The 13,712-nt window shown below is 37.5% G+C and overlaps 1 pseudogene; it reads right to left on the bottom strand.

Annotated features, from left to right (window-relative positions):
* The window catches only part of LOC102870116, a 79,291-nt pseudogene extending 75,143 nt beyond the window's left edge, over positions 1-4,148 (bottom strand).
* Positions 4,149-13,712: the final 9,564 nt, after the last annotated feature.

Below are 13,712 nucleotides of genomic sequence, written 5' to 3'. Positions count from 1 at the left end.
GACAGTGCGATTGGCACAGGACAGATCGGAGTTTAGGGCTGTTGTACATAGGGTCGCTATGAGTCGCAGGCGACTCGACGGCACATAACAACAACAACAACAATGTTTACAAAGTTATATGTTCATATTTGTAACTCAAATTATTAATTGTATACCTCTAAATATTTAAACATTATGTAATATGGTACTGGATTTATATTATTCTTGGTAGAGAAACGGTTTCAATGAACTATGCAAAACTGTCAATATATTAGTTTTTACTAAAGTACAAATTTCATGTAGTTCAGTCTGATAAATCAATTAGGTGAAATTACTAACGAGCTCAAGCTTGGCTCAGGCAATTAACTTCCATAGAAGACCTAATTAATTTGGCTTATGTTCCACTATTTAAAAAAAATCCTAATGACAAGAAAAGCTATTTGATTTATGAATGAATATATATCATATTTAGTGATATCCTACTGTAAACATTCATATTCACATCTACATTTATTTAACAATGGATTACCAGACAACATGTATCTAAAGTTTTAATTTTGTCCTTTTAGATTAATACATTTCCAAGTGATTTGGAATCTGTGGGTGGTACAAATTATGCAACACTTAACTACTAGCCAGAAAGTTAGTGGTTCAAACACAGTCAGAGTTTGAAAGGCAGGCCTGATAATCTGATTCAGAAATGTCACAGCCTTGAGAACCTTGAGGAACTGTTCTAATTGTGCATATTTAGAGTCATCATGTTCTGGAATTGACCTCTATAGAGATAAAAACCAAGCAGTAACTGCACAAATTATTGTACTAACCTTGGATTGATTTCATACATCCATACATTTTGTGCTTTTATTGAAATCAAGCATATATTTTTGTTAAGTATCATTGAATCAAGTACAACTCACAAGTACAACTCACAAGTATTCTATGAATAGATATGAATCCTGTTCTAACCTGTACCATCATTTTTTATTTTATGTGCCATCAAATTGCTAGCAACTCATAGTGACCCTATGCATAACAGCTCTGCAACCTGCCCTATCCTGTGTTAACTTTCTTGTTTCTGACACACCTACCTACATTACTCCAGTCACTGAATCTATCAAGTGGATGAAGTGATGGAGTAACAGCAACAATGGGCTTGAACATAGTACACTTTATAAAGATGGGGCAGGATAAGGCAATATTTCATTCTGTTGTGCTTAGGGTTTCTATGAGTAGGGAACCAATAATGCATAACAACAAGAAGTAGTGATTAGGAACAGTCTCAAAATGTTGTTGTTATTATGTACCATTGAGTCACCTGCAATTTATAGCAACCCTAAACCCTGCTCTGTCCCACGCCAGTCTTATTTTCTCTGACACAGCTATCCCCATTACCTCAACAATTGAATCAATCCGTCTCATCGAGGGGCTTTGTCTCGTGTGCTGTACCTTTGCTCTTCCAAGCATGAAATCCCTTTCCAACGATTGGCCCCTCCTTGCAAAATGTCCAAAGTATATCAGAAAAAGCTTCAGAATCCTTGCCTCCAAGCCTGGTCTCGCACTCTAGAATGACGAACCTATTTGTTTTCCTAGTAGTACATGGTATAGTCGATACCCTTCTCCAGGACCACAGCTCAAAGCCATCCTTTCTCCTTCTGTCATTCCTAATCATTGTTCAGCTTTCTGATGCATAGCAAGTAATTGCAAAGACTATGACCTGTTTCAGGCACATCTTAGTCTCCTCACTGTCATCATTTTTCTTCAGTACTTTGAAGAGGTTTCTGACAACAGGCTTTCCCAATGCAGTACGTCTTTTAATTTCCTGGCTGCTGGTACCAAGAGTATTGATTGCGGAGTCAAGCAATCTAAAGCTGTTAACAATCTCAATCTCATCTATCATGATGCTGCCAATCTTCCCAGTGGTGAGAATCTTTGTTTTCTTAATGTTGAGCCTCAATGCACGTTTGAAGGTTACACTCCGTGGCCTTCTGCAGCAAGCACTTTAGGTCTGCCTCAGTGTCAGCAAGAAAGGCTGTGTCATCAGCATAAGGCAGGTTGTTGGTGACTCTTTCTCCAATCCCAATGCCACATTTCTCCTCATAGAGCCCAGCCTCCTGGGTAAACTCTTCTGCGTATGGATTGAAAAGGTATGGAGATAGGACACTTCCTGGGCATACACCCTTCCCAATTTTGAACCATGCAGTGTTACCCTGCTCTTGTTCTGGTGACTGCCTCCTGGTCCAAGTATAGGTTTTACATATACATAATCAAGTGCTATGAAATTCCCATTCTTGTCAAAGTCAAAAACAGTCTCTTGTGATCCACAAAAATGCTTTTACATAGTCAATGAAACACAGATAGACATTTCTCTGCCACTCCCTGTTTTAGCCAACATCCATCTAATATTAGCTATAATATCCATAGTACCACAGCCTCTTCTAAATCCAGCCTGCACTTCTGGCAGTTCTCTGTTGATGTGTTGTGCCAGTAGTTATTGAATAATCTTCAGCAGAATTTGCTTCCATGTAATATTAATGATATTGTTCAATAATTTCCACACTCTGTCGAGTCACCTTTATTTGGAATAGGAACAATATAGATCTCTTTCGATCAGTTGACCAAGTAATTGTCTTCTAGATTTCTTGGCGAGTACAACTTGATGAGTAAATCCAAGGCAGCGACTGTTTGCTGAGCTATGTCAATTGGTATACCATCTATTCTTGGGGCCTTCATTTTTGCCAATTCTTTCAATGCAGCTTGAGCTTCTTCCTTCATCACTACAGGCTCTTGCTCATGTGTTGTTTCATGAAATTCTGTGTCAGCCAGTTCCTTTTTGTATAGGGACTCTGTGTGCTCCTTTAATCTCCTTTTAATGTTTACTGGGTCATTTAATATTCTGTCCAAAACATCCTTAAGTATTGCAACTCGAGGCTTGAATTTGTTTTTCAGTTCCTTCAGCTTAAGAAATGCTAAGTGAGTTTGGGCCTTTTGATTTTCTTTTTTTTTTTCTATAATTATATTTTATTAATTTTCATAAACATTTACAGAGATTTTGGGCTTCCACTCATTCATTGTTGCACTATTCTCTCTACCCTCCTCCCAGTTTGTTCTTGTCCAAATGCCACAGTGCTTGTCAAAGCCAGTTCTGATTAATCTTCTTTGTCAGTGTGTCCTTTGCCATTCCCTATCACTCCTCCCTGAGAGAGACTTCACCCTGAGTCATAAGGAAAAGGGGATGGCGTATTCTCTTAGCTACTTCCTGTCTTTATTTTGTCTTTCCTTGCTTCCCTTTGAAATCTTCTGTTAAACTCCTTAATTTCTTGATTCATCCCTTTGGTTCAGCTTCTCGGTGCTCTAGTGCAATATTCAGTGTCCTTTGACATCTATCTTGGTCTTTTCTTCCTTTGTCTTTGTAATGTCTTTTTTCATTCTTCATGGATGATATCCTCCCAAAGCTCATCTAGTCTTTTACATTAGTGTTCAAGGCCTCAAACCTGTTTCTGAGATGGTTTTGAATTTAGAATGGGATAGACTCAAGGTCAATTTTTTATTCCTGTGGATTTAATTTTTTTTAGCTTCAGCTTGAACTTGCCTATGAGTAGTTGATGGTCTGTTCTATAATAAGCACCTGGCCTGATTTTCACAGCTGATATTGAGCTTCTACAGAAAATCTTTCCACAGATGTAGTAATTCTTATTCCTGTGCATACCATCAGGTTAAATCTGTGTGTACAGCCTGTGTTTATGTTTCTTATAAAAAGCATTTGCCATGAATAAATCATTGATTGTACAGAATTCTATCATTCTATTAGACTCCAGCTTAATTTCCATCATCAATTCTATGTTGGATCTCTTCTAGTCAGTTGGCCAGGCGGTTATTTTTCAACTACTTCTCTCTTTCAACTTTTGCATCCCAGTAGCTTGGATTGATGCATCTTGAATGCATGCTCGATCATTTGCTAACTGCAAACGTTGATAGAAATCTTCTATTTCCTCCTCTTTGGCTCTAGTTGTTGGTGTATATATTTGAATTATAGTTGTAATCACTGGACTTACTTGTATGCATGTGGATATTATCCTGCCACTCAAAATATTATATTTCAAGATGAATCTAGCAAAGACCTTTTTAAACTATGAAAGCATAGTTTCCCCTCACCTTCTCATCTCCGGCATAGTAGCGCATATAATCACCTGATTCAAAATGTTTCATTCCAGTCCATCTCATTTTGCCAATACTTAACATATCAATATTTATGTGTTCCATTTCTTTCTTAAGAATGCCCAATTTTTCTACATTCATGCTTCTCACAATCCACATTCCAATCACTAGTGTTTGCTTACAACTGTTTCTCCTCCTTTGTTTCCATATTTGAAGGCTCAGCCACAATTGTCATATCTGCTAGTCTAAGCATGCTCTATTATTGCACATAGGATTTTTGCAGGCCTGTTATTTCAGAGTGGATGGCCAATCCTTCCTCCTAGTGTCGTCCTTATCATCTCTGATATACTTGGTTCCATTGCTGCAGCCCCTGTGCCAATCCGTCTCATTGAGAGTCTTCCTCTCTTTTTCTGACCCTCTACCTTTCCAAACATGATGTTCTTTTCCAAGGAAAAGTTCTTCCTAACAGGATACCGCAATATGTGAGACAAAACTTCACCATCCTTGATTCTAAGGAGCACTCTAAATGTACTTTCTCCAATGCATATATATTTATTCTTTTATTGAGAATAAATTAGCAGTCCATTAGACATTCTATTCTTCTCCAGCACCACAGCTCAAAGGCATAACTCCTTCTGTAATCTTAATTCATTGGCTATCTTTCAGATCATTGTAAGTGATTGAAATTATCACAAATTGAATCAGGTACACCTAAGTTATCAATGGCTTTATTTTATTTGTATCCACAATCAACATCATCGGTACCAGCAGTCAAGAAATCAAAAGGCCTATTGCGCTGGCAAGCTTCTGTCAGAGGCCTCTCCAAACTATTGAGGAGTAATAATGTCAAGCATAGGAGAAGAATAATATTTATAAGAGCAATATTTATTTCTATATTAGCTTCCTTGAGGAGAATTATGTTTTATACTTATTATTTCATAATCTTGGCAAACGTAACATGTAAAGGACAGGAAGTTAAAGTGTTTAATAAAGGAATTTTTTAAATTCCTGTTCTGTTTAGAGTTTTAATGAAAGCCAAACATCAGTTGATAGTGCTTGGCTAGAAAATTGCATGAAATAAAATTTAACACTTTGAGAATATTTCCTGGGGAAAAAAGGTCTTACTAGAACTTCACAATTTTAGAATATTTTCCCATCAGTGAGGGATGTTTTGAAATGCTGCATTCCATGAGCTATAACAGATTTAATGTTTCAAGGAGGTCGTAAATTGGGTAAAGAATGATACTAGACCCCGCCCCCTCCACGTTCCTACTTGCATGTTTATAAACACACATACACAGATAGACAGTTTGTTGTTTTGCTGTTTACTGTCAGGTTGGAGCGTACCCATAGCTGTCCAAGTTTTTAAGGGAAGTTATTATTGCACAGAAGGAGATTGCCCATCCTTCTGCTGCGGAGCTGCTGGTGGCCTCGAACTGTGTGCCTTCAGGATTGCAGCACAGCTTCTTGCCACTAGACCACCACAGCTCCAGATATATAAAGAAAACCACTTCTAAAACCACTGTATGTATAACATGTGATTAATGATAAAAAGAGTGTATAAATTCCATAAACGCTCATTGACCACTTTCAGTGTATTAGTTGGTTTCAATTCAGAGCAGGACTGTACACCAAAATGAAATACTATATAATTCAAAATTAGCAGAAGTCCATACATTTTTACATGTTTCATTACATAGTATTTTACCAGATAATATCCTAAATTTTAATATTGCTTTATAAACTATGTGATCTAGAATATGAATCCACATCACATGACATTGGTGGTGGTGGTCCTTGAACCAATTGCAGTACAGATCATTAGGTCTGTATTCAAAGGAACTTCTTATGCATTTAAACCCTCAATTTTCCTGTGAATAATTAATTGCTTAACCATTTATACCATCAGGGATTTCACCTCATAGTCTTTTAATTTAAATTACTTTTATGTGCCATCAAGTTGCTTGTGACTGACTCATAGCGACCCTGTGGACAACAATTCTGAATGCTGCTCTATTCTCAGCCAATTTTACCATCTCTGACAGACCTATCCCCATTATCCCAATCATTGAGTCAATTCATCTCATCTAGAGTCGTCCTTTCTTGTAATGTCCTTCCATACTTCCAACAATGATGAACCACTCCAAATTGGTCCTTTGTGGCAATATGTTCAAAATATGTGAGATGGAGCTTCGAAATCTTTTCCTCTAAGGATCAGCCTGGTTTCACCCTCTCGAGGACAGACTTTTTTGTCCTCCTGTCAGTCCATGGTATATTCAAAACTTTTCTCCAGCACCACAACCTGAAGGCAACAATTCTTCTACTATAATCCTTTGGCATTAATCATTTCTCTGATGCATATAAAATAATTGTGAAGACAATGGCTTGGATCAGATGCACGTTAGTGTCCAGACAGAAATTATTGCTTTTTAGTACTCTGGAGAGGTCCCTGACATGAGATTTTTCCAATGCAAATTGTCTTTTGATTTCCTAGTTGCTGGTACCAAGAGTGTTAATTGTGGAATAAAACAAGCTGAAGCTATTAACAATCTCAATCTCTTCTCTGTCTGTAATGATGTTGCCAATAGGCCGAGTGGTGAGAATCTTTGTTTTCTTCATGTTCAGCTTCAATCTATATTTGAAGGCTACACTCCTTGACCTTCTGCAGCAAGCACTTCAGGTCTACCTCATTGTAAGCAAGCAAGGCTGTGTCATCTGCATAAGGCAGGTTGTTGATGAATCTCTCTCCAATACTGATGCCACATTCCTCCTCATAAAACCCAGCCTCCTGGGTGATCTGTTCTGCATACAGATTGAAAAGGTATGGAGATAGGATGCACCCCTAGTGTACAGCTTTCGTGATCTTGAACCATGCAGTGTTTCCTTGCTCTTCTGATGACTGAATCCTGGTCTAAGCGTAGGTTTTTGCATGGGCACTATCAAGTGTTCTGGGATTCCCATTCTTCTCAAAGTTAGCCACAGTTTGTTGTGATACACACAGTCAAATTCCTTTGCATAGTCAAACACAGATAAACAATCCTCTGGTACTCTCTGCTTTTAACTAAGATCCATCCGAAATTGGCTATAATTTCCCTAGTGCCAAGATCTATTCAAAACCCAGCCTGCACATCTGACATTTCTCTATGACGTACTATTACAGTTGTTTTGGATAATATTCAGCAGGATATTGCTTGTGTGTGATATTACTAATGTTTGATTATTTCCACATTCTTTTGGATCATCTTTTTCTTTCTTTTTTTTTGTTATGGGAGTAAATATGAATCTCTTCCAGCCAGTGGCCAGGTAATTGTCCTCCAAATTTCTTGGCACAGCCTGATGAACACATCCAAGGCAGCTTATTTATTGAAATATGTCAATCAGTATCCGTCAATTCTTGGGGCTTTATTTTTTTGCCAAGTCCTTCAGAGCATCTTGAATTTCCTCTTTCATTACTATTGCCTTTGATTATGTGTTGTTTTATGAAATTCTTCTAGGTCAGCCATTTATTTTTGGTATAGTGACTGTGTGCTCTTGCCATCTTCTTTTGATGCTTCCTGGTTCCTTCAACATTCTACCTACTGCATCCTTAAGTATGGAAACCCGAAGCTTGAATTTATTCTTCAGTTTCTTCAAATTAAGAAATGCTGAGTTAGTCTCTATTGATTTTCCAACTCCAGTTCTGCACATACTTTACTTTGTCTTCCAGAGATGCCCTTTGGAATATTCTGTTCAGCTCCTGAAAAAAAAAATATATATATGTATAAATCCCCTTTTGTATAAATTTTTCATCTCATAACATATTGGCATTCTAAAAATAAATATATGAGATTTGGGATGAACTACTTTTTATACTCTGCCTCTTAATTTTAACGTATACTATTAAAATTGTTGAATTCATAGATGGTCCATCTCATTTCAACCTAAGTTTTGTTACCAAAGCTTATCAGATTCTGCTTGCTCTGGCAGCAGAACCTTTACTTCTTACTTATTAGGAAAAAACAGGTTCTTCAAATCACCCTTAGCCTACCCTGCTTCCAACAAGAGCCACGTTGGCAGCACAATTTCCCCAAATGTTGTTGTTGTTGGATTAGGGGTTATGAGAGAAGTATAAGTGACATTTAAATTATTCCACTGATAGTGAATACATTGTTTTAGGTTTTGAGAGTCAACTTTCTTTTTTGCTAGATATATACTTTATAGTTCCAATCTTATGTTAAACGATTCCACTTAAGGGATGTATTCAAGTCTGTTCTCAGTATGTCTTATTATAGAACCTGTTAAAAAATATGTTATTTTACCAAATGTTCAAATTAATTGGTGTTTTAAGAGTTTTAGAATGCTCTAGAATTATGCTTACAAAATGACAGATACTAGCCATGTATGGGGGCTCTGTGATACACAATTGTACTATCAACTCAAACCATTGCATGTATTTCTAATCCATCAGCTGCTGTGTAAGAGAAAGATGAGCAATCTCTTCCAGTGTTATTGACTGTCTCTAAAGACCTGCTGGAGGATCAGTTGTGAGTCAGTTCCAACTTGATGGTAGATAATGCAACAGCCATATATGAAGGATATCTGGTGGCCAGTGGGTACTCGATTGAGTAGCACTGCCAACCCAAAGGCAAGGCATTCAAATCCACCAGTTGCTCTGTGGATGAAAGAAACGTCATCTCTTTCCATGAAATTTACCGCCTCTGAGAAATAGAAGACTCCCACTAACTGTCTCAATACAAATTTACTTGAACATACAGCCAAGATGCATTATGTCTTCTATGTCACTGAAGTTTGTAAATTTGTTACAGCTTAATGGTGTACAACAACAAGGTTACATGTGGCTATTGAGTTACATGAAATAGACTCACCTGAACTAGTTGTGTTAGTGGCAAGAAGCTGTGCTGCAGTTCCAAAGACATGCAGTTCGAGACCACCAGCTGCTTCGTAGAAGAAGGATGGACAATCTCCTCTCTGAAAAACCGCTGGAGGGACAGTTATGGGTCGGTTCTGACTATGGTACACAACAACAACATCATATATGCTAAACATATACCGTGTTTTTAAGACTTTGTATGGAAAAATGAATTCTCCTGGCACCATGGTTAGGGCATTTGTGCATTAACCAAGGATTACCTGTTCATACGCTTTGGATACCCTGCAAAAGACAGAAAAACAGGCAGCTTTTATAGTTCTGTAAAGCTTGTGGAGGGATAAACTCAAGATCAAATTTTAGTTTTTGTGGATTAGATTTTATTTTCTTTAACCTGACTTCGAACTTGCATATGAGTAGTTGATGATCTGATCCCCATCAGCACATGGCTTAGTTTTCTCAGTTGATATTGAGCTTTTCCAATGATTTTTCCCACTGATGTAATCAACCATATTTCTGTGTAGACCATGGGTAAGGTCCATGAGTATAATTACCACTTACTGCTGGAAATTTCTTGCTGTTTCTACCATTTACAAATTATCTTCTGTGACAATTTTGTTATGTGAAGTATTAATTATATTATTCAATAATTTCTACATTTTATTGGATACTCATTTTTTAAGTAAAATTTTTATTTTATAAAAAAAGGCATTTGCAAGGAAAAAATATCTCCAGCCTCATTTCTGTTACCACTGTTTCCTGACTAGCAATCCTTTTTCCGTGTTACCTACTTTAAATTATTACTAATGGATCTTGGTTGTATGTTCAAGTAAATTTTTATTGAGAGAGTTAGCGGGAGTCTTCTATGTCTTCCTCATTGTCTCTGGTAGTTGATGCACAAATTTATATTACAGTGGTCTTAACAAGTCTTCCTTGTATTCATATTGATAGTATCCTGTCACTCACAATACTGTATTTCAAGATGGATCTAGATGATCGTTCTAGATGGCCTATTCAACTGTGAATGCTACTTATTTTTTTTCTTGCCCTTTCATTTCCAACATAGTAGATCATATGATCATCTGATTAAACATTTCCCGTATTGGGCCATTTCATTTTGCAAATGCCTAGTATGTCAATATTTATGGGTTCCATTTCTTCCTTAACAATCTCCATTTTCCCTACAATCATATTTCTCACATTCCATCTTCCAGTCACTAGGATCTGTTTGCAAACTGTTCCTGCTGCTTTGGGATTCCCACTACGAAGGCTTAAACTCCGGTTCCATATTGGTTAGTCTAGCATAAGTGTGTTCTTTTGTACACAGGGTTTTTGAAGACCTGTTATCTCAGAAGTGGCCAATCATTCTCCGTGGTCTGTTTTAATTTGCGTGTTCAGCTTTAGAACAATAGTTGACAGACAAGCATTTGCAAAATGAAATGGACCTACCCCTTTGATGCTGTGTTGTGTTCCTACCTTCATTCCACTTTGCCAGCTTCCAACTCAATTCCATCTCTTTTCACCTACAACTTCTCCCCTCCTCTGCCCCTCAGCCAAGTCTAGTTTGATGGCTCGAGCCTCCCACCATGTGTGCTCTCTCATTTCCTCACCACTCCCCTGTACTATTTTAGATTCTGGTGCAGAGGCAGCAAGGTGGTCCCCATGCAGTACGATGGTGTCCACATGGTGGGGTAATTTCTATATGGTTAGGTGGTCTGGTGGTCTGTGCAGATCAGAGACCTTTAATACTAATAACTGAAGACCAGATGATCTATGGGAGGATTTCAAGATTATCATCCATGACTAATGGAAGAAACAAAGATGGGTGTCAGAAGAGACTCTGAATATTGCCCTAGCGACTGAGAAGCCAAAGCAAATGGAAGAAATAAAAATGTTAAGCAGCTGAACAAGAGATTTTAAAGGGCATCTCAGGTAGACAAAGCAAACAATGATAACGAAATGTGCAAAAAGCTGGAGTTGGAAAATCAAAAGGGGCAAACTCACTCAACAGTTTTTAAGCTGAAGGAACTGAAGAAAAAAAATTAAGCCTTGAGTTACAGTACCTAAGGATGTCGTGGGTAAAAAGTAGAATGACCCAGGAAGCATCAAAAGAAGATGGAAAGAGTGTAGAGAGTCACAATATTAAAAAAGAATTGGCTGACATAGAAGAATTTCATAAATCAACATATGATCAAAGGCAGTGGTGATGAAGGAGGAAGTTCAAGCTTATCTGCATAACTTGGCAAAAAACAAGGCCCCAGTAATAGATGACCAATTGGCATTTTCCAACAGATGCTGCCATGAATATGCTCACCAGGCTGTGCCAAGAAATCTGGAAGACAACTACTGGCCAACTGACTGGAAGAGAGTCATAATTATTCTAATTTCAAAAAAAGATGTTTCAACAGAGTTTGGAAATTATCAAACAATATCATTAATATCACATGAAAGGAAGATCCTGCTGAAAATTACCAAAAAACAACAGGAACTGAATGTCCACAGAGAACTGCCAGATGTGCAGTATGGATTTTGAAGAGCTCGTGGCACTAGAGGCATTATAGCCAATTTCAGATAGGTCTTAGTTAAAAGCGGAAAGTACCAGAGTCTATGTTTGACTATGCAAATTCATTTAACTGTGTGAATCACACTAAACTGTGGCTAACTTTGAAAAGAATGGGAATTCCAGAACAGAGCAAGCAAACACTGCATGGTTCAAGATGAGGAAAGGTATACACCAGGGGTGCATCCTGGCTCCATATGTTTTAAATCTATATGCAGAACAGATCACCCAGGAGGCTGGGTTCTATGAAGAGGAATGTGACATCAGGATTGAAGAAAGACTCATCAACAACCTGCTTTACACAGATGACATAGCCTTTCTTGCTGACATTGAGGAGGACTTGAAGCACTTGCTACAGAAGGTCAAGGACTGTAGCCTTCAATAAGAATTGAAGCTGAACATCAAGAAAATAAAGATTTTTACCACTAGGTCACTTGGCAGCATCCTGATAGATAAACAATTGAGATTGTTGACAGCTTTAACTTACTTGACTCCACAATCAACACACTTGACATCAGCAGACTGGAAATCAAAAGATGAATTGCATTGGTAAAGTCTGGTGTCAGGGACCTCTCCAGAGCAGTGAAGAGCAGTGATATCTGTCTAGAGATTAAGGTGCACCTGATCGTGGCCATGCTCTTTGCAATTACTTGCTATGTATCTGAGAGCTGGACAATGACTAAGAGTTTTATAAGAAGAACTTTGTCCCTTTGATTTATGGTGCTGGAGAAGAGTATTTAATAGAGCATTTTCTTTTAGATTACAAACCTGTCTGTAATGTAGAGAGTGAAATCAGGCATCTCATTAGAGGCAAATATTTTGAAGCTCTGTCTGACATACTTTGAGAGTGTTGTTGGGAGGGACCAGTCCTTGAAGAAGGACATCATGCTTTGGAAGGGTGGAGGAACAGAACCCTAGATGAGAGGAAAACAATAGATGAGATGGCTGACTCAGTGATTGTTGTAATGGGGATAAGTGTGTCAGAGACAATGAAATTGGCTCAAGATACAGCAATGTTCACAGCTCTTGTTCATAGGGTTGCTATGAGTCACAGCTACTGAACGGTACATAACAATAACAATAGCAACACACTTATTGGGCAGTTCTACGCTGTTTTACAGGGTCACTTACTATGCAAATAAATGCCATATATGCGAATCATATCAGTTACCTCGTTAGGATGTGATTCTGCTTCTGTCCATCAATAAACACTGTGAAATAGCCATGATAAATCAGGGAATGGTATTATACATGGTAAGCCTTGTTATTGAAAATATTACACTTAGAAATCTGTGATCTTTTTTATTTCCACTGTGCTATTGAGGAAATGAGGGAGCTCTGGTGATTTAGTGGTAAGGGATTGTGCTGCCAACGCAAAGAATGCGGTTCAAATTCACTAGTTTCTTATTGGGAGAAGGATGGACAAGCTCTGTGTGATTACTGCCTCTCCAAAATGAGCTGAAGGTTCAGCTATGAGTTGGTTCTGACTAGATGGTATAGAACAACAACATCAGGAAATTAAGGTTAATTTGAAAGTATTAAGTAACCTCATCAAATGATAAAATTAGTAAGGGTCAAAAATGAAATTTTAATCCAAATCTACCAGACTCTTAATCTCACTGTGATCATTTGTGTTCTTCTTCCCTTGTGAAAAACAATAAATCCTCCTTCTTCTAAAAATTCTTATCCTAGTGAAGATACACTTAATTTGCATTTTTGTTAAAATAAAACGTATTTAATACATAAAATATATGTATGAAATAGATATTTCATATACATAAACATACATAACACACACATATATGAAATAGATCTTTTTCACTTTATTTGTTCTACAATATACAGATTTTACTATACTATTTCAGAATATGTCAATGATGTAAACTGCTCTAGTGCAGTTTCTAGTCAGGTAAGTTTGATGTCTTATTTAAGGAGAGCAATAGAAGATTCTTTAAGGGCCAGTACTTGTGGTCAAATTGGCCTAAGAAAGAAAAGCATCGATGCCTAATTTAGAATGAGATTATTTTAATTACAGTATTTGATGTTATTTGCTTTTTCATTTCATTGTAGTATTTTGCTTTGTCATTCCGAGCAGCCTTTTGGAATCTTCTGTTCAGCTCTTTAGTATCTTGAATTCTTCCTTGTGCTTTG

Source organism: Elephantulus edwardii, unplaced genomic scaffold (assembly GCF_000299155.1).
Source record: "Elephantulus edwardii isolate Elephantulus edwardi_28Jun2011 unplaced genomic scaffold, EleEdw1.0 scaffold00299, whole genome shotgun sequence".
Classification (NCBI taxonomy): domain Eukaryota; kingdom Metazoa; phylum Chordata; class Mammalia; order Macroscelidea; family Macroscelididae; genus Elephantulus; species Elephantulus edwardii.
Note: the sequence above shows the minus strand (reverse complement) of the source record. Positions and strands in the feature narration are given on the sequence as shown.